Raw genomic sequence first — 21,934 nt, forward strand, 5'->3', positions numbered from 1 at the left:
GAATAATGCACACATTGCAAAGCGGTTTCACAGATAGCTTCCTTCTAGATTTTATCTGGAGATATTTGCTTTTTCCTTTTAGGCCTCAAAGGGCTTAGAAATGTCCATTGACAGATTCTAGAAAAAGACTTTTTCCAAACTCCTGAATCAAAAGAAATATTTAACTCTGTGAGATGAATGCACACATCACAAAGTGGTTTCACAGATAGCTTCCTTCTAGTTTTTATGAGGGGATATTCGGTTTTTCACTGTAGACTTCATTATGCTCAAAATGTCCCTTTGCAGAATCTACAAGAGAACTTTTCCCAAACTGCTGAATCAAAAGGAAGGTTTAACCCTGTAACATTCATGCACACATAACAAAGTGGTTTCACAGACAGCTTCTTTCTAGTTTTTCTCAAGAAATATATGGTTTTTCAGTAGAAGCTTCATTGGTCTCCCAAATATCCCCCCACAGATTTTCCAAAATGTTTGTTTACAACCTGCTGAATCAACAGAAAAGTTTAACTTTGTGTGATAAATGCACATATTGCAAAGCAGTTTCACAGATTCCTTCTTTCTAGTTTTTAATCAGGTGGTATTCAGTTTTTCACTGCAGGGTTCACTGGACTTTGAAATGTCCCTTTTCAATTTCTACAAAAAGACTGTTTCCAACCTGCTGAATCAAAAGAAAAATTCAACTCTGTGAGATAAATGCATACATTGCAAAGAGATTTCCCAGATATTTTCCTTCTAGTGTTTATTACGGAATATTCCCTTTTTCTTTATAGGCCTCAATGAGCTTTCAAATGTCCCTTCACAGGTTGTACAAGAAGACTCTTTCTAACTTGCTGAAGCAAAAGAAAATTTTTACTCTGTGAGATGAATGTAAACATCAAAAAGAAGTTTCACAGAAGCTTCTTTCTTGTTTTTAACTGGAGATATTTGGTTTTTCTCTGTAAGCATCACTTGGCTTCAAAATGTCCCTTTGCAGATTCTACAAAAACACTTTTTCCAACATGGTAAATCAAAAGAAAAGTTTGACTCTGTGAGGTTAATGCACACATTGCAAAGGGAATTCACAGGTAGCTTCTTTCTAGTTTTTATCTGGAAATATTCTCTTTTTCCATATATGCCTCAAAGGGCTTTCAGATGTTCCTTTGCAGATTCTACAAAAAGACAGTTTCCAACCTGCTGAATCAAAAGAAATATTTAACTTTGTGAGATGAATGCACACATGGCCAAGCAGTTTCACAGAGAGCTTTTTTCCAGTTTTTATCAGGGAATATTCAGTTTTTCACTACAGGCTTCACTGGGCTAATAAATGCCCCTTCACGGATTCTACAAAAATACTCTTTCCAACCTGCTGAGTAAAAAGAAAGGTTTAGCTCTGTGAGATAAATGCACACAGTGAAAAGCAGTTTCACAGACAACTGCTTTCTCATTTTTCTTGGGAGATATTCAGTTTTTCACTGTAGGCTTCACTGGACTCACAAATGTCCCTTTGCAGATTCTACAGACTGTTTACAAACTGCTTAATCAAAAGAAAAGTTTAATTCTGTGAGATAAATGCACACATCACAAAGCAGTTTCACATATAGCTTCGTTCTTGTTGTTATCAGGGATATTTGTTTTTTTACTATAGGCTTTACTTGTCTCCCAAATGTCACTTCGCAGATTCTGCAAAGAGACTGTTTCCAACCTGCTGAATCAAAAGAAAGGTTCACTGGCCAGGCGCGGTGGCACACACGTGTAATCCCAGCACTTTGGGAGGCCAAGTTTGGGGGATCACAAGGTCAGGAGATTGAAACCATCCTGGCTAACACAGTGAAACCCCGTCTCTACTAAAAAATACAAAAAATTATCCAGGTGTCATGGCAGGCACCTGTAGTCTCAGCTACTAGGGAGGCTGAGGCAGGAGAATGGCATAAGCCCGGGAGGTGGAGCTTGCAGTGAGCCCAGATCACGCCACTGCACTCCAGCCTGGGTGACAGAGAGAGGCTCTGTCTCAAAAAAAAAAAAAAAAAAAAGCTTCACTTTGTTGCTATAAATGCACACATCAAGAAAGCAGTTTCACAGATAGCTGCTTTATAGTTTTTCTCAGGGGATATTCAGTTTTTCACTACATTCTTCACTGGGCTCCTAAGTGTCCCTTCATGATTCTACAGAGAGATTGCTTACAAACTGCTGACTGTAAAGAAAACTTTAACTCTGTGAGAAGAATGCATAAATCATATAGCAGTTTCACAGATAGCTTCTTCCTAGTTTTTATCAAAAGTTATTTGGTTTTTTACTGTAGGCTTCACTGGGCTCCCAAAGGTTCTTTTCAATTTCTACAAAAAGCCTGCTTCCAACTTGCTGAATCAAAAGAAAAATTTAACACTGTGAGATGAATGCACACATCTCAAAGCTGTTTCACAAATAGCTTCTTTCTAGTTTTTAATGAGGAATATTTTCTTTTTACTTATAGGCCTCAACAGGATTTTAAATGTTCTTTCACAGATTTTACAAAAAGATTGTGTCCAACCAGCTTAAACCAATAAAGGTTTACCTCTGTGAGATGCATGCACACATTACAAAGCACTTTCACAGATATATTATTTCTAGTTTTTCTCAGGAAATATATGGTTTTTCACTACATGCTACACTTGGCTCACAAATGTCCCTTTGCCGATTTTACAAAAGGAATGTTGCAACCTTCTGTATTAAAAGAAAGGTTTCAATCTGTGAGATAAATGCACACATTGCAAAGCAGTTTCACAGATAGTGTTTTTCTTGTTTTTATCAAGGTATATTCTCTTTTTCACTACAGGCTTCACTGGGCTCTCAAATATTTCTTCACAGATTCTACAAAAAGACTGTTTGCAACCTGCCGAATCAAAAGAATTGTTCAACTCTGTGAAATGAATGCACACATCACAAAGCACTTTAACAGATAGCTTCTTTCTTGTTTTTATTAGGGGATATTTTGTTTTTCACCGTATGCTTCACTGGGCTCCAAAATGTCCCTTCGCACATTCTATCAAGAGACTGTTTCCAACCTGTTGAATCAAAAGTATTTTTTTGATCTGTGAGATGAATGCACACATCATAAAGCCATTTTATGGATACATTATTTCTAGTTTTTATCTGGGGATACTCCCTTTTTCCTCTTAGGCCTTAATGGGCTCTCAGATGTCCCTTTTCAGATACTACAAAAAGACAGTTTCTAAACTGCTGAATCAAAAGAAAGGTTTAACTCTGTAAGATGAATGCACAAATCACAAAACAGTTTCACAGATAGATTCCTTCTAGTTTTTATCAGGGGATATTTTGTTTTTCACTATAGACTTCACTGAGATCCCAAATGTCCTTTTGCAGATTCTACAAAAAGAATGTTTCCAATCTGCTGAATCAAAAGAAATGTTTAACTCTCTAAGATAAACCCAGACATAACAAAACAATTTCACACATACCTTATTTCTAGTTTTTATCAGGGATATTCGCTTTGTCCTTATAGACTTCAAAGGGCTTAAAAATGTCCATTCACAGATTCTACCAAAAGACTGTATCCAACCTACTGAATCAAAAACTATGTTTAACTCTCTGAGATTAATGTACATATCACAAAGGAGTTTCACATATAGCTTCTTTCTAGTTATCATCAGGGGATATTCAGTTTTTCACCATAGGCTTCACTGGACTCCCAAATGTCCCTTTTAAGTTTCTGCAAAAGCACTATTTCTAACCTGAAGAATCAAAAGAAAAATTTAACTCTGAGATGAATGCACACATAGCAAAGCAGTTTCACAGATAGCTTCTTTCTAGTTTTTTATCAGGAAATATTCACTTTTTCTTCACAGGCTTCAATGGGCTTTTAAATGTTCCTTTGCAGATTCTGCAAAAAGACTGTTTCCAACACGCTGAATCAAAAGAAAAGTTTAACTCTGTGAGATGAATGCAAACATGACAAAGCAGCTTCATGGATTGCCTTTTTCTAGTTTTTATCAAAGGACACTTGGTTTTTCACTATAGGCTTACTGGGCTATAAAATATCCCTTCGCAGATTCCACAAAAAGACTATTTTCAACCTGATTTATGGTAAGAAAGGCCTTTCTCTGTGAGATTAATGCACACATCACGAAGCATTTTCACAGATAGCCTCTTTCTAGTTTCTATCTGGGGATATTTGCTTTTTCTTCATAAGCCTCAAACAGCTTACATATGTCCATTCACAGATACTACAAAAAGACTGTTTCCACCCTGCTGAATCAAAAGAAAGTTTTAACTCCATGAGATGTGTGCACTCACCAAAAAGCAGTCTTGCAGATAGCTTCTTTTTAGTTTTTGTCAGAGGATATTTCATTTTTCACTATAGATTTCACTGTGCTCCAAAATCTCCCATTGTAGATTCTACAAAAAGACTGTTTCCATCCTGCTGAATCAAACGAAAGGTTTAACTCTGTGAGATGCATACACTCATCAAAAAGCACTTTCACAGATAGGTTCTTTCCAGCTGATCTGAGGAGATATATGGTTTTTCACTGTATGATTCACTGGGCTCCTAATGTCCCTATGCAGATTATACAAAAAGGCTGTTTCCAACCTGCTGAACAATAAGAAAGGTTTAACTCTGTGAGATTAATGCACACATCACAAAGCAGTTTAACAGATAGCTTCTTTCCAGTTTTTATCAGTGGATAATCATGTTTTTACTATAGGCTTCACTAGAATCCCGAATCTCCCTTTTCAATTTCTACAAAAAGACTGTTTCCAACCTCGTGTATCAAAAGAAAAATTTAACTCTGTGAAGTGAATACACACATTGCAAAGTGACTTCACAGTTAGCTTCTTTCTAATTTTTATGAGGGAATATTCCCTTTTTCCACATAGGTCTCAAAGGGCTTTCAAATGTTCCTTTGTGGAATCTACCCAAAGACTGTTTCCAACCTGGTGAATCAAAGAAAGCTTTAACCCTGTATATTATGTTTTTCACTATAGGCTTCACTGGACTTCCAATTGTAACTTCGTGGTTTTTACAAAAAGACAGTTTCCAACCTGCTGAATCAAAGAATTGTTTAACTTTGTGAGATGAATGCACATATCACAAAGCAGTTTCACGGATAGCTGCATTCTAGTTTTAATCTGGAGATATTCGGTTTTTCCATATAGGCCTTAAAGGCTTTTCAGTTGTCTCTTAGCAGTTTCTACAAAAGAACGGTTTTCAACCTGCTGAATCAAAAGAAAGTTTTAACTCTGTGAGATGAATGCACACATCACAAAGTGGTTTCACAGATAGCATCTTTCTGGATTTTCTCAGAAGATATTTGATTTCTCACTACAGGCTTCACTGTGCTCCCTAATGTTCCTTCACAGATTTTACGAAAAGTCTATCTCCACAAGATGGCCGAATAGGAACAGCTCTGGTCTACAGTCCCCAGAATGAGTGATGCAGAAGATGGGTGATTTCTGCATTTCCATCTGAGGTACAGGGTTCATCTCACTAGGGAGTGCCAGACAGTGGGTGCAGGTCAGTAGGTGCATGCACCATGCACGAGATGAAGAAGGTTGAGGCATTGCCTCACTCGAGAAGTGCAAGGGGTCAGGGAGTTCCCTTTCCTAGTCAAAGAAAGGGGTGACAGACGGCACCTGGAAAATTGGGGCACTCCCACCCGAAGAGTGCGCTTTTCTGACGGGCTTAAAAAAAGGTTCCCCAGGAGATCATATCCTGCACCTGGCTCAGGGGGTCCTATGGCCATGGAATCTCGCTGATTGCTAACACAGCACTTTGAGATCAAACTGCAAGGTGGCAGTGAGGCTGGGGGAGGGGAGCCCACCATTGCCCAGGCTTGCTTAGGTAAACAAAACAGCCAGGAAGCGCAAACTGGGTGGAGCCCACCACAGCTCAAGGAGGCCTGCCTGCCTCTGTAGGCTCCATCTCTGGGGATAGGGCACAGACAAACAAAAAGACAGCAGTAACCTCTGCAGACTTAAATGTCCCTGTCTGACAGCTTTGAAGAGAGCAGTGGTTCTCCCAGCATGCAGCTGGAGATCTGAGAACGGGAAGACTGCCTCCTCAAGTGGGTCCCTAACCCCTGACCACAGAGCAGCCTAACTGGGAGGCACCCCACAGCAGGGGCAGACTGACACCTCACACGGCCGGGTACTCCAACAGACCTGCAGCTGAGGATCCTGTCTGTTAGAAGGAAAACTAACAAACAGAAAGGACATCCACACCAAAAACCCATCTGTAAATCACCATCATCAAAGACCAAAAGTAGATAAAACCACAAAGATGGGGAAAAAACAGAGCAGAAAAACTGGAAACTCTAAAAAGCTGAGCGCCTGTCCTCCTCCAAAGGAACGCAGTTCTTCACCAGCAATGGAATGAAGATGGATGGAGAATGACGAGCTGAGAGAAGAATGCTTCAGATGATCAAATTAATTTGAGCTACGGAAGGATATTCAAACCAAAGGCAAAGAAGTTGAAAACTTTGAAAAAAATTTAGAAGAATGTATAACTAGAATAACCAATACAGAGAAGTGCTTAAAGGAGCCGATGGAGCTGAAAACCAAGGCTCGAGAACTACGTGAAGAATGCAGAAGCCTCAGGAGCCGACATGATCAACTAGAAGAAAGGGTATCAGTGATGGAAGATGAAATGAGTGAAATGAAGTGAGAAGCGAAGTTTAGAGATAAAAGAATAAAAAGAAATGAACAAAGCCTCCAAGAAATATGGGACTATGTGAAAAGACCAAATCTATGTCTGATAGGTGTACCTGAAAGTGACAGGGAGAATGGAACCAAGTTGGAAAACACTCTGCAGGATATTATCCAGGAGAACTTCCCCAATCTAGCAAGGCAGGCCAACATTCATATTCAGAAAATCAGAGAATGCCACAAAGATACTCCTCAAGAAGAGCAACTCCAAGACACATAATTGTCAGATTCACCAAAGTTGAAATGAAGGAAAAAATATTAAGGGCAGCCAGAGAGAAAGGTCGGGTTACCCTCAAAGGGAGTCCCAACAGACTAACAGTGGATCTCTCAGCAGAAACCCTACAAGCCAGAAGAGAGTGGGGGCCAATATTGAACATTCTTAAAGAAAAGAATTTTCAACCCAGAATTTCACATCCAGCCAAACTGAGCTTCATAAGTGAAGGAGAAATAAAATACTTTACAGACAAGCAAATGCTTAGAGATTTTGTCACCACCAGGCCTGCCCTAAAAGAGCTCCTGAAGGAAGCGCTAAACATGTAAAGGAACAACTGGTGCCACCCGCTGCAAATCATGCCAAAATGTAAAGACAATCAAGACTAGGAAGAGACTGCATAAACTAAGGAATAAAATACTCAGCTAACTTCATAATGACAGGATCAAATTCACACATAACAATATTAACTTTAAATGTAAATGGACTAAATGCTCCAATTAAAAGACACAGACTGGCAAATTGGATAAAGACTCAAGACCCATCAGTGTGCTGTATTCAGGAAACCCATCTCACGTGCAGAGACACACATAGGCTCAAAATAAAAGGATGGAGGAAGATCTACCAAGCAAATGGAAAGCAAAAAAAGGCAGGGGTTGCAATCCTAGTCTCTGATAAAACAGACTTTAAGCCAATAAAAATCAAAAGAGACAAAGAAAGCCATTACATAATGGTAAAGGGATCAATTCAACAAGAAGAGCTAACTATCCTAAATATATATACATGCAATACAGGAGCACCCAGACTCATAAAGCAAGTCCTGAGTGATCTACAAAGAGACTTAGACTCCCACATGTTAATAATGGGAGACTTTAACATCCCACTGTCAACATCAGACAGATCAACGAGTCAGAAAGTCAACAAGGATACCTAGGAATTGAACTCGGATCTGCGCCAAGTGGACCTAATAGACATCGACAGAACTCTCCACCCCAAATCAACAGAATATACATTTTTTCAGCACCACACTACACCTATTCCAAAATTGACCACATACTTGGAAGTAAAGCTCTCCTCAGCAAATGTAAAAGAACAGAAATTACAACAAACTATCTCCCAGATCACAGTGCAATCAAGCTAGAACTCAGGATTAAGAATCGCACTCGAAACCACTCAACTACATGGAAACTGAACAACCTGCTCCAGAAAGACTACTGGGTACATATCGAAATGAAGGCAGAAATAAAGATGTTCTTTGAAACCAACGAGAACCAAGAACATACCAGAATCTCTGGGAGGCATTCAAAGCAGTATGTAGAGGGAAATTTATGGAACTAAATGCCCACAAGAGAAAGCGGGAAAGATCCAAAATTGACACCCTAACATCACAATTAAAAGAACTAGAAAAGCAAGAGCAAACACATTCAATAGCTAGTAGAAGGCAAGAAATAACACATATCAGAGCAGAATTGAAGGAAATAGAGACACAGAAAACCCTTCAAAAAATTAATGAATCCAGGAGCTGGTTTTTTGAAAGGATCAACAAAATTGATAGACTGCTAGCAAGACTAATAAAGAAAAAAAGAGAGAAGAATCAAATAGACTCAATAAAAAATGATAAAGGGGATACCACCACCGATCCCACAGAAATACAAACTACCATCAAAGAATACTAAAAACACCTCTATGCAAATAAACAAGAAAGTCTAGAAGAAATGGATAAATTACACGACACTTACACGATTCCAAGACTAAACCAGGAAGAAGTTGAATCTCTGAATAGACCAATAACAGGCTCTGAAATTGTGACAATAATCAATAGCTTACCAACCAAAAAGAGTCCAGGAACAGATGGATTCACAGCCAAATTCTAACAGAGGTACAAGGAGGAACTGGTACCACTCCTTCTAAAACTATTCCAATCAATAGAAAAAGAGGGCATCCTCCCTAACTCATTTTATGAGGCCAGCATCATCCTGATACCAAAGCTGGGCAGAGACACACCAAAAAAGAGAATTTTAGAGCAATATCCCTAATGAACATCGATGCAAAAATCCTCAATAAAATACTGGCAAACAGAATCCAGCAGCACATCAAAATTCATATCCACCATAATCAAGTGTGCTTCATCCCTGGGATGCAAGGCTGGTTCAATATATGCAAATCAATAAATGTAATCCAGCATATAAACAGAACCAAAGACAAAAACCACATGATTAGCTCAATACATGAAGAAAAGGCCTTTGACAAAATTCAACAACCCTTCATGCTAAAAACTCTCAATAAATAAGGTATTGATGGGGTGTATCACAAAATAATGAGAGTAATCTATGACAAACCCACAGCCAATATCATACTGAATGGGCAAAAACTGGAAGCATTCCCTTTAAAAACTGGCACAAGACAGGGATGCCCTCTCTCACCACTCCTATTCAACATAGTGTTGGAAGTTCTGGCCAGGGCAATTAGGCAGGAGAAGGAAATAATGGGTATTCAATTAGGAAAAGAGGTAGTCAAATTGTCCCTGTTTGCAGACGACATGATTGCATATCTAGAAAACCCCATTATCTCAACCCAAAATCTCCTTAAGCTGATAAGCAACTTCAGCAAACTCTCAGGATACAAAATCAATGTACAAATATCACAAGCATTCCTATACGCCAACAACAGACAAACACAGAACCAAATCATGAGTGAACTCCCATTCACAATTGCTTCAAAGAGAATAAAATACCTAGGAATCCAACTTACAAGGGACGTGAAGGACCTCTTCAAGGAGAACTACAAACCACTGCTCAAGGAAATAAAGGAGGATACAAAAAAATGGAAGAACATTCCATGCTCATGGGTAGGAAGAATCAATATCGTGAAAATGGCCATACTGCCCAAAGTAATTTACAGATTCAATGCCATCCCCATCAAGCTACCAATGACTTTCTTCACAGAATTGGAAAATAGTACTTTAAAGTTCATACAGAACCAAAAAAGAGCCCGCATTGCCAAGTCAATCCTAAGCCAGAAGAACAAAGCTGGAGGCATCACACTATCTGATTTCAAACTATACTACAAGGCTACACTAACCAAAACAGCATGGTACTGGTACCAAAACAGAGATATAGATCAATGGAACAGAACAGAGCCTTCAGTAATAATGCTGCCTATCTACAACTATCTGATCTTTGACAAACCTGAGAAAGACAAGCAATGGGGAAAGGATTCCCTATTTAATAAATGGTACTGGGAAAACTGGCTAGCCATATGTAGAAAGCTGAAAATGGATCCCTTCCTTACACCTTATACAAAAATCAATTCAAGATGGATTAAAGACTTAAATGTTAGGCCTAAAACCATAAAAACCCTAGAAGAAACCTAGGCATTACCATTTAGGCATAGGCATGGGCAAGGACTTCATGTCTAAAACACTAAAAGCAATGACAACAAAAGCCAAAATTGACAAATGGGATCTAATTCAACTAAAGAGCTTCTGCACAGCAAAAGAAACTACCATCTGAGCGGACCGGCAACCTACAAAATGGGAGAAAATTTTCACAACCTACTCATCTGACAAATGGCTAATATACAGAATCTACAATGAACGCAAACAAATTTACAAGAAAAAAACAAACAACCCCATCAAAAAGTGGGTGAAGGACATGAATAGACACTTCTCAAAAGAAGACATTTATGCAGGCAAAAAACACATGAAAAAATGCTCACCATCAGTGGCCATCAGAGAAATGCAAATCAAAACCGCAATGAGGTACCGTCTTAAACCATTTAGAATGGCAATCATTAAAAAGTCAGGAAACTACAGGTGCTGGAGAGGATGTGGAGAAACAGGAACACTTTTACACTGTTGGTGGTAAACTAGTTCAACCATTGTGGAAGTCAGTGTGGCGATTCCTCAGGGATCTAGAATTAGAAATATGACTTGACCCAGCCATCCCATTACTGGGTATATACCCAAAGGGCTATAAATCATGCTGTTATAAAGACACATGCACACGTATATTTATTGCGGCATTATTCACAATAGCAAAGACCTGGAACCAACCGGAATGTCCAACAATGATAGACTGGATTAAGAAAATGTGGCAGATATACACCATGAAATACTATGCAGCCATAAAAACTGATGAGTTCATGTCCTTTGTAGGGACATGGATGAAATTGGAAATCATCATTCTCAGTAAACTATCGCAAGAACAAAAAACCAAACACCACATATTCTCACTCATAGATTGGAATTGAACAATGAGAACACATGGACACAGGAAGGGGAACATCACACTCTGGGGACTGTTGTGGGGTTCGGGGAGGGGGAAGGGATAGCATTGGGAGATATATCTAATGCTAGATGAGGAGTTAGTGGGTGCAGCGCACCAGCATGGCACATGTATACATATGTAACTAACCTGCCCATTGTGCACATGTACCCTAAAACCTAAAGTATAATAATAATAATAATAAAAGACTGTCTGCAACCTGCTGAATCTAAAGATAGGCTTACCTCTGTGAGATGAATGCACACATCACAAAGCAGTTTCACTGATAGCTTCTTTCTAGTTTTTGTCTGGGATATTCTTGCGTGTTTTTTTTTTCTTTTTTCTTTTTTTTTTTTTTTTTTTGTAGACCTTAAAGTTCTTTGGTATGTCTCTTTGCAGATTCTTCAAAATAACTGTTTAAAACCCGCTGAATCAAAAGAAAGGTTGAATTTTGTGAGATGAATGCACACATCACAAAGCAGTTTCAAAGATAGCTTCTTTTAAGTTTTTCTCAGAAGATATTCAGTTTTTCACTACAGGCTTCACTGAGCTCTCAAATGTCCCTTCATAGATTCTACTAAAAGATTATTTCACTCAACTGAATCAAAAGGCAGGTTTAACTTTGTAAGACAAAACCACATCTCTGAAAGATAAATCCATACATTGCAAAGCTGTTTCACATATAACTTATTTCTAGTTTTTTTTCAGGGGGTATTTGCTTTGTCCTTGTACACCTCAAAGGCTTACAAATGTCTTTTTGCCGGTTCTACAAAATGACTGTTTCCAACCTGCTGAAGCAAAAAAAAAAGGTTTACGTTTATGAGATAAAAGCACAAAATGCAAAGCGGTTTCATAGTTTCTATTTTTTAATGGGTGATATTCAGTTCTTCACTAAAGACTTCACTGGGTTCCCAAATGTGCCTTTTCAATTTCTACCAAAGGACTGTTTCCCATCTGCTGAAGCAAAAGAAATGTTTACCTCTGTCAGATGAATGCACACAGCACTAAGCGTTTTCACAGATAGCTACTTTCTACTTTTTATCAGGGAATATTCACATTTCTTATTATACTTTAAGTTTTAGGGTACATGTGCACAACGTGCAGGTTTGTTAAATAGGTTTACATGTGCTCCGTTGGTGTGCTGCACCCAGTAGCTCGTCATTTAACATTAGGTATATCTCCTAATGCTATCCCTCCTCCATCACCTCACCCCAAAACAGGACCTGGTGTGTGATGTTGCCCTTCCTGTGTTCATGTGTTCTCATTGTTCAGGTCCCACCTATGAGTCAGAACATGCAGTGTTTGGTTGTTTGTCCTTGTGAAAGTTTGCTGAGAATGATGGTTTCCAGCTTCATCCATGTCCCTACAAAGGACATGAATTCATCATTTTTTATGGCCGCATAGTATTCCATGGTGTATATGTGCCACATTTTCTTAATCCAGTCTATCATTGTTGGATATTTGGGTTGGTTCCAAGTCTTTGCTATTGTGAATAGTGCCGTTATAAACATACGTGTGTACGTGTCTTTATAGCAGAATGATATATAATCCTTTGGGTATATACCCAGTGGTGGGATGACTGAGTCAAATGGTATTTCTAGTTCTAGATCTCTGAGGAATCGCCACACTGATTTCAACAATGGTTGAACTAGTTTACAGTCCCACCAACAGTGTAAAAGTGTTCCTATTTTTCCATATCCTCTCCAGCACCTGTTTTTCCTGACTTTTTAATGATCGCCATTCTACCTGGTGTGAGATGGTGTCTCATTGGGGTTTTGATTTGCATTTCTCTGATGACCAGTGAAGATGACCATTTTTTCATGTGTCTTTTAGCTGCATAAATGTCTTTTTTTGAGAACGTGTGTTCATATCCTTTGCCCACTTTTTGATGGGGTTGTTTGTTTGTTTCTTGTAAATTTCTTTGAGTTCATTGTAGATTCTGGATATTAGCCTTGGATATTAGTCAGATGAGTAGATTGCAAAAATGTTCTCCCATTTTGTAGGTTGCCTGTTCACTCTGATGGTAGTTTCTTTTGCTGTACAGAAGCTCTTTAGTTTAATTGTATTCCATTTGTCAATTTTGGCTTTTGTTGTCATTGCTTTTAGTGTTTTAGACATGAAGTCCCTGCCCATGCCTATATCCTGAATGGTATTGCCTAGTTTTTCTTCTAGGGTTTTTATGGTTTTGTGTCTAACGTTTAAGTCTTTAATCCATCTTGAATTAATTTTTGTGTAAAGTGTAAGGAAGGGATCCAGTTTCAGCATTCTACACATGGCTAGGCAGTTTTCCCAGCACCATTTATTAAATGGGGTATCCTTTCCTCGTTTCTTGTTTTTGTCAGGTTTGTCAAAGGTCAGATGTTTGTAGATATGTGGCATTATTTCTGAGGACGCTGTTCCGTTCCACTGGTCTATATCTCTGTTTTGGTACCAATGCCATGCTGTTTTGGTTACTATAGCTTTGCAGTATAGTTTGAAGTCAGGTAGCATGATGCCTCCAGCTTTGTTGTTTTGGCTTAGGATTGACTTGGCAATGCAGGCTCTTTTCTGGTTCCCTGTGAACTTTAAAGTAGTTTTTCCAATTCTGTGAAGAAAGTCATTTGTAGCTTGATGGGGGTGGCATTGAATCAACAAATTACTTTGGGCAGTATGGCCATTTTCACGATATTGATTCTTTCTAACCATGAGCATGGAATGTTCTTCCATTTGTTCTTTTCCTCTTTTATTTCATTGAGCGGTGGTTTGTAGTTCTCCTTGAAGAGGTCCTTCACGTCACTTGTAAGTTGGTTTCCTAGTTATTTTATTCCCTTTGAAGCAATTGTGAATGGGAGTTCACTCATCATTTAGCTCTCTGTCTGTTATTGGTGTATAAGAATGCTTGTGATTTTTGCACATTGATTTTCTATTTTGAGACTTTGCTGAAGTTGCCTATCAGCTTAAGGAGATTTTGGGTTGAGATGATGGGGTTTTCTAGATATATAATGATGTCATCTGCAAACAGGCACAATTTGAATTTCTCTTTTCCCAGTTGAATATCCTTTATTTCTTTCTCCTGCCTGATTGCCCTGTCCAGAACTTCCAACACTATTTTGAATAAGAGTGGTGAGAGAGGGCATCCCTGTCTTGTGCGAATTTTCAAAGGGAATGCTTCCAGTTTTTGCCCATTCAATATGATATTGGCTGTGGGTTTATCATAGATAACTCTTATTATTTTGAGATACGTCCCATCAATACCTAATTTATTGAGTTTTTAGCATGAAGGTTGTTGAATTATGTCAAAGTCCTTTTCTGCATCTATTGAGATAATCATGTGGTTTTTGTCTTTGGTTCTGTTTATATGCTGGATTACATTTATTGATTTGCATATACTGAACCCGCCTTGCGTCCCATGGATGAAGCCCACTTGATCATAGTGGTTAAGCTTTGTGATGTGCTGCTTGATTCGGTTTGCCAGTATTTTATTGAGGATTTTTGCATCAATGTTCGTCAAGGATATTGGTCTAAAATTCTCTTTTTTGGTTGTGTCTCTGCCAGGCTTTGGTATCAGGATGATGCTGGCCTCATAAAATGAGTTAGGGAGGATTCCCTCTTTTTCTACTGATTGGAATAGTTTCAGATCAATGGTACCAGCTCCTCCTTGTACCTCTGTTAGAATTCGGCTGTGAATCCATCTGGTCCTGGACTTTTTTTGGTTGGTAGGCTATTAACTATTGCCTCAATTTCAGAGCCTGTTATTGGTCTATTCAGAGATTCAACTTCTTCCTGGTTTAGTCTTGGGAGTGTGTATGTGTCAAGGAATTTATCCATTTCTTCTAGATTTTCTAGTTTATTTGCATAGAGGTGTTTGTAGTATTCTCTGATGGTAGGTAGTATTTCTGTGGGATCACTGGTGATATCCCCTTTATCGCTTTTTACTGCGTCTACTGCATTCTTCTTCCTTCTCTTCTTTTTTAGTCTTGATAGTGGTCTATCTATTTTGCTGTTCTTTTTAAAAAACCAGCTCCTGGATTCAATGATTTTTTGAAGGGTTTTTTGTGTCTCTATTTCCTTCAGTTCTGCTCTGATCTTAGAAATTTCTTGCCTTCTGCTAGCTTTTGAATGTGTTTGCTCTTGCTTCTCTAGTTCTTTTACTTGTGATGTTATGGTGTCAATTTTGGATCTTTCCTGCTTTCTCTTGTGGGCATTTAGTGCTATAAATTTCCCTTTACACACTGCTTTAAATGTGTCCCAGAGATTCTGGTACGTTGTGTCTTTGTTCTCACTGGTTTCAAAGAACATCTTTATTTCTGCCTTCATTTCATTACATACCCAGTAGTCATTCAGGAGCAGGTGTTCAGTTTCCATGTAGTTGAATGGTTTTGAGTGAGTTTCTTAATCCTGAGTTCTAGTTTGATTGCATTGTGGTCTGGGAGGCAGTTTGTTATAATTTCTGTTCTTTTACATTTGCTGAGGAGTGCTTTACTTCCAACTATGTGATCAATTTTGCAATAGGTGTGGTGTGGTGCTGAAAAAAATATATATTTTGGCTGCATAGATAAGTTAATGGGTGCTGCAAACCAACATGGCACATGTGGCACATATATACACATTTAGCTAATCTGCACATTGTGCACATGTACCTGAAAACTTAAAGTATAATAAATAAAAAAGACTGTATATTCTATTGATTTGGGGTGGAGGGCTCTGTTGATGTCTTTTAGGTCTGTGTGGTGCAGAGCTGAGTTCAATTCCTGTATATCTTTGTTAGCTTTCTGTCCCTTTGATCTGTCTAATGTTGACAGTGTGGTGTTAAAATCTCCCATTATTATTGTGTGGGAGTCTAAGTCTCTTTGTAGTTTTGTAAAGACTTGCTTTATGAATCTGCGTGCCCCTGTATTGGGTGCATATATATTTAGGATAGTTAGTTCTTCTTGTTGAAATGATCCCTTTACCATTATGTAATGGCCTTCTTTGTCTCTTTTGATCTTTGTTGGTTTGAAGTCTGTTTTATCAGAGACTAGGATTGCAACCCCTGCCTTTTTTGTTTTGCATTTGCTGGTAGATCCTCCTCCATCCCTTTATTTTGAGCCTATATGTGTCTCTGCACATGAGATGGGTTTCCTGAATACAGCACACTGATGGGTCTTGAATCATTATCCAATTTGCCAGTCTCTGTCTCTTAATTGGAGCATTTACCCCATTTACGCTTTAGGTTAATATTCTTATGTGTGAATATGATCCTGTCATTATGACGTTAGCTGGTTATTTTGCTCTTTAGTTGATGCAGTTTCTTCCTAGCCTAGATGTTCTTTACAATTTGGCATGTATTTGCAGTGGCTGGTCCTGGTTGTTCCTTTCCATTTTTAGTGCTTCCTTCAGGAGCTCTTTTAGGGCAATCCTGGTGGTAACAAAATCTCTCAGCATTTGCTTGTCTGTAAAGTATTTTATTTCTACTTCACTTATGAAGCTTCGTTTGGCTAGATATGAAATTCTGTGTTGAAAATTATTTTCTTTAAGAATGTTGAATATTGGCCCCCACTCTCTTCTAGCTTGTAGAGTTTCTGCCGACAGATCTGCTGTTAGTCTGATGGGCTTCCCTTTGTGGGTAACCCAACCCTTCTCTCTTGCTGCCCTTAACATTTTTTCCTTCATTTCAACTTTGGTGAATCTGACAATTATGTATCTTGGAGTTGCTTTTCTCGAGGAGTGTCTTTGTGGCCTTCTCTGTGTTTCCTGAATTTGAATGTTGGCCTGCCTTGCTAGATTTGGGAAGTTCTCCTGGATAATATCCTGCAGAGTGTTTTCCAACTTGGTTCCATTCTCCCCGTCACTTTCAGGTACAGCAATGAGATGTAGGTTTGGTCTTTCCACATAGTCCCGTATTTCTTGGAAGCTTTGTTTATTTCTTTTTATTCTCTTTTCTCTAAACTTCTCTTCTGACTTCATTTTATTCATCTGATCTTCCATCACTGTTACCCTTTCTTCCAGATGATCGAATCAGTGACTGAGGCTTGTGCATTCAACACGTCGTTATTGTGCTGTGGTTTTCAGCTTCATCAGGTCCTTTAAGGACTTCTCAGCATTGGTTATTCTAGTTAGCCATTCGTCTAATTTTCTTTCAAGGGTTTTAACTTCTTTGCCATGGGTTCAAACTTCCTCCTTTAGCTTGGAAAAGTTTGATCATCTGAAGCCTTCTTCTCTCAACTCGTCAAAGTCATTCTCTGTCCAGGTTTGTTTTGTTGTTAGTGAGGAACTCTTTTCCTTTGGAGGAGGAGAGGAGCTCTGATTTTTAGAGTTTCCAGTTTTTCTTCTCTGTCTTTTCCCCATCTTTCTGGTTTTTATCTACCTTTGGTCTTTGATGATGGTGACGTACAGATGGGGTTTTGGTGTGGACGTCCTTTCTGCTTGTTAGTTTTCCTCCTAACAGTCAGGACCCTCAGCTGCAGGTCTGTTGGAGTTTGCTGGAGGTCCACACCAGAACCTGTTTGCCTGAGTATCAGCATTGGAGGCTGCAGAACAGTGGATATTGGTAAACAGTTAATGTTTCTGCCTCATCATTCCTCTCGAAGTTTTGTCTCAGAGGAGTACCCAGCCGTGGGAACTGTCGTTCTGCCCCTACAGTGGGGTGCCTCCCAGTTCGGCTACTTGGGGGCCAGGGATCCACTTGAGGAAGCAGTCTGTCTGTTTTCAGATCTCCAGCTGCGTGTTGGGAAAAGCACTACTCTCTTCTGGGCTGTCAGACAGGGACATTTAAGTCTGCAGAGGTTTCTGCTGTCTTTTGTTTGGCTATGCCTTGCCCCCAGATGTGGAGTCTACAGAGCCAGGCAAGCCTCCTTGAGCTGTGGTGAGCTCCACCCAGTTCGAGGTTCCTGGCTTCTTTGTTTCCCTACTCAAGCATCAGCAATGGTGGGCACCCCTCCCCCAGCCTTGCTGCCTCCTTGCAATTTGTCCTCACACTGTTGTTCTAGCAATGAGTGAGGCTCTGTGGGCTTAGGTCCCTCCAAGCCAGGTGCGGGTTATAATCTCTTGGTGTGCCGTTTGCTAAAACCTTTGGAAAAGTGCAGTATTAGTTTGGGAGTGACCCAATTTTCCAGATGCCGTCTGTCACCCCTTTATTTGTCTTTCCTTATAGGCATTAACCAGATTTCAAATGTCCAGTGGCAGATTCTACCAAAAGTCTGTTTCCAAACTGCTGAATCAAAAGAAAGGTTTAACTTTGTGAAATGAATGCACACATGACAAAGCGCTTATGCGGATAGTTTCTTTCTAGTTTTTCTCAGAAAATATAAAGTTTTTTCACTATATGCTTCACTGGGCTTTCAAATATCCTTTCGCAGATTAAAAAAAAATACTGTTTCAAACAAACTGAATCAAAAGAAACGTTTAACTCTGTGAGACAAGTGCACACATCACAAAGGGGATTCATAGATAGCTTCTTTCTGTTTTTTATCATGGATATTCAGTTTTTCACTATAGGCTTCACATGGCTCCCAGGATCCCTTTGCAGTTTTACAAAAAGACTCTTTCCAACCTGCTCAATCGAAATAATTTTTTAACTCTATGAGATGAATTCACTCATCAAAAAGTCCTTTCATGGATAGTTTCTTTCTAGTCTTTCTCTGGAGATATTCAGTTTTTCCTTATAGGACTTCAAGGCCTTTAATATGTCCCTTCACACATTCTTCAAAATAACTCTTTCAAACCTGCTAAAGAAATATTGAACCCTGTGGAATGAATGCACACATCACAAAACAGTATCACAGACAGCTTCTTTTTATTATTTCTCTGGAGATATTTAGTTTCTCACTTTAGTCTTCACTGGGCTCCTAAATGTCTCCTTGGAGATATTACAAAAAGACTGTTTCCAACCTTCTTAATCAAAAGGTATGTTTAACACTATGAGATAAATGCACATATTGCAAAGCTGATTCACAAATAGCTTCTTTCTGGTTTTTATCAGAGATATTCAGTTTTTCATTATAGGCTTCACTGAACTCCCAATGTGCCTTTTCAATTTCTTCAAAAGGACTGTTTCCAACCTGCTGAGGCAAAAGAAAAGTGTACCTCTCTCAGATGAATGCAGGCATCACTAAGTGGTTTCACATATATCTTCTTTCTAGTTTTTATCTGTGAATATTCGCTTTTTCACTATATGCTTCAATAAGCTCCATAATGTCCCCACTCAGATTCTACAAAAAGTGTGTTTTCAACCTGCTGAATGATCAGGAAGGTTTAACACTGTGAGATAAATGCACACATCACAAAGTCGTTTCTCAGATAGCTTCTTTCTAGTTTTTATCAGGGGATATTCCGTTTTTCACTACAGGCTTCACTGGGCTCCCAAATGTCCCTTTTCTGTTTCTACAAAAAGGCTGTTTTTAATCTGCTGAATCAGAAGAAAAATTTAGTTCTGTGAGTTGAATGCACACATCACAAAGAGTTTTCACAGATAGCTTCTTTCTAGTTTTTATCTAAGGATAAAAACTTTTTAATCCTTTTTATCTTTTTCAGTATAGGCTTCAATGGGCTCCCAAATGTCTTTTTGCAGAATCTACAAAAAAAGTGTTTCCAACCTGCTGAATGATAAGAAAGGTTTAGCGCTGTGACATAAATGCACACATCACAAAGCAGTTTCTCTGATTGCTTGTTTCTAGTTTTTTTCAGAAGATATCTGGTTTTTCACCACAGTCTTCTCTGTGTTCCAAATGTCCCTTTTCAATTTCTAGAAAAAGACTGTTTACAACCTGCTGAAGTGAAAGAAAGGAATAACTCTGTCTGATGAATGCACACATCACTAAGTGGTTTCACAGATAGATTCTTTCTAGTTTTTAACTGGGGATATTCTCGTTTTCCTTATTTGCCACAAAGGGCTTACAAATATCCTATCTCAGATTCTACAAAAAGATGTCTCCATCCTGCTGAATCAAAAGAAAGGATTAACTCTGTGAGAGGAATGCACACATCACAAAGTGGTTTCACAGCGAGCTTCTTTTTAGTTTTTATCAGGAGATATTTTGTTTTTCACTGTCGGCTTCACTGGGCACCCAAATGTCCCTTTGCAGATTCTACAAATAGACTTTTTCCAACCTGTTGAATCAAAAGAAAGGTTTAACTGTGTAAGAGAAATACACACATTGCAAAGCCATTTCACACATACCTTATTTGTAGATTTTATCTGGAGATATTCACTTTGTCCTTATAGGCCTCAAAAGGCTTACAAATGTTCCTTCACAGATTCTACAAAAAGAGTCTATCCAACCTGCTGAATAAAACAATGGTTTAACTCTGTGAGATATATGTACACAATGCAAAGCAGTTTCACAGATAGCTTCTTTCTATTTTTTATCAGGAGATAGTCCGTTTTTCACTATAGGCTTCACTGGGCTCCCAAATGTCCGTTTTCAATTTCTAGATAAAGACTGTTTCCAACATGCTGAAGCAAAAGAAAGGAAAAACTCTGTCAGATGAATGCACACATCACTAAGTGGTTTCACAGATAGATTCTTTCTAGTTTTATCTGGGAATATTCACTTTTTCACTATTGGTTTCACAGGCTCCAAAACGTCCCTTCCCAGATTCTACAAAAAAAGTGTTTCCAACCTCCTGAATGATGAGAAAGGTTTAAACCTGTGAGATAAATGCACTCATTGCAAAGTGGTTTCACAGATGGCTTCTTTCCAGTATTTTTCAGGTAATATTTGGTTTTTCACTAGAGCCTTCACTTGGCTCCCAAATGGCCCATTTCAATTTCCACAAAAATACTGTTGCCAACCTGCTGAATCAAAAGAAAAATTTAACTCTGTGAGATGAATACACACATTGCCAAGCAAATTCAGTTTCTTTCTAGTTTTTATGTGGGGATATTCACTTTTTCACTACAGGCATAACTAGGCTCTCAAATATCACCTCACAGATTCTACACAAAGGTCGTTTCCAATCTGCTGAAACAAAAGAGATGTTTAATGCTGTGAGATTAATGCACACATCACAAAGTGGTTTCACAGATAGCTTTTTCTAGATTTTCTCAGGAAATATTCGTGTTTTCACTATAGGCTTCACTGAACTCCCAAATGACCCTTGGAGATTTTACAAAAAGACTGTTTCCAACCTGCTGAATCAAAAGAAATATTTAACTCTGTGATTTGAATGCACGTATCACAAAACGGCTTCACAGATAGTTTTTTGTAGTTTTTATCTGGAAATATTTGCTTTTTCCTTATAGGTTTCTATAAGTTTCCAAATGTCCTGTCAGAGATTCCACAAAAAGGCTGTCTCCAGCCTGGGGAAATCAAAAGAAAACTTTAACTCTGTGAGAGTAATGCACATATCTCAAAGCAGTTTCACAGAGAGCATCTTTCTTGTTTTTCTCAGGCAATATTCAGTTTTTCATGTAGGCTTCATACACTCCCAAAAGTCTTTTCTCAGTTTCTACAAAAAGATTGTTTTTAACCTGCTGAATCAAAGGAATTGTTTAACTCCATAAGATGAATGCGCAGATCACAAAGTGCTCTCACAGATAGCTTCTTTCTAGTTTTTATCAGGAAATATTCAGTTTTTCACTATAAGCTTCCGTGGGCTTCCAAATGTCCCTTTGCAGATTTAACAAAAAGATTGTTTCCAACCTGCCAAATCAAAAGAAAGGTTTAACTCTTTGAGTTAAATTCACTCATCATTAAGCAGTTTCACGGATAGCTTCTTTCTACTTTTTATCATGATGTGTTCAGTTTTTCACTGTGGGCTTCACTGGCCTCCCAAATGTCCCTTCTCACTTCCTACAAAAAGAGTCTTTCCAAGCTGCTGA

The sequence above is a fragment of the Pongo abelii genome, chromosome 8, assembly GCF_028885655.2.
Source record: "Pongo abelii isolate AG06213 chromosome 8, NHGRI_mPonAbe1-v2.0_pri, whole genome shotgun sequence".
In the NCBI taxonomy this organism is placed as follows: Eukaryota; Metazoa; Chordata; class Mammalia; order Primates; family Hominidae; genus Pongo; species Pongo abelii.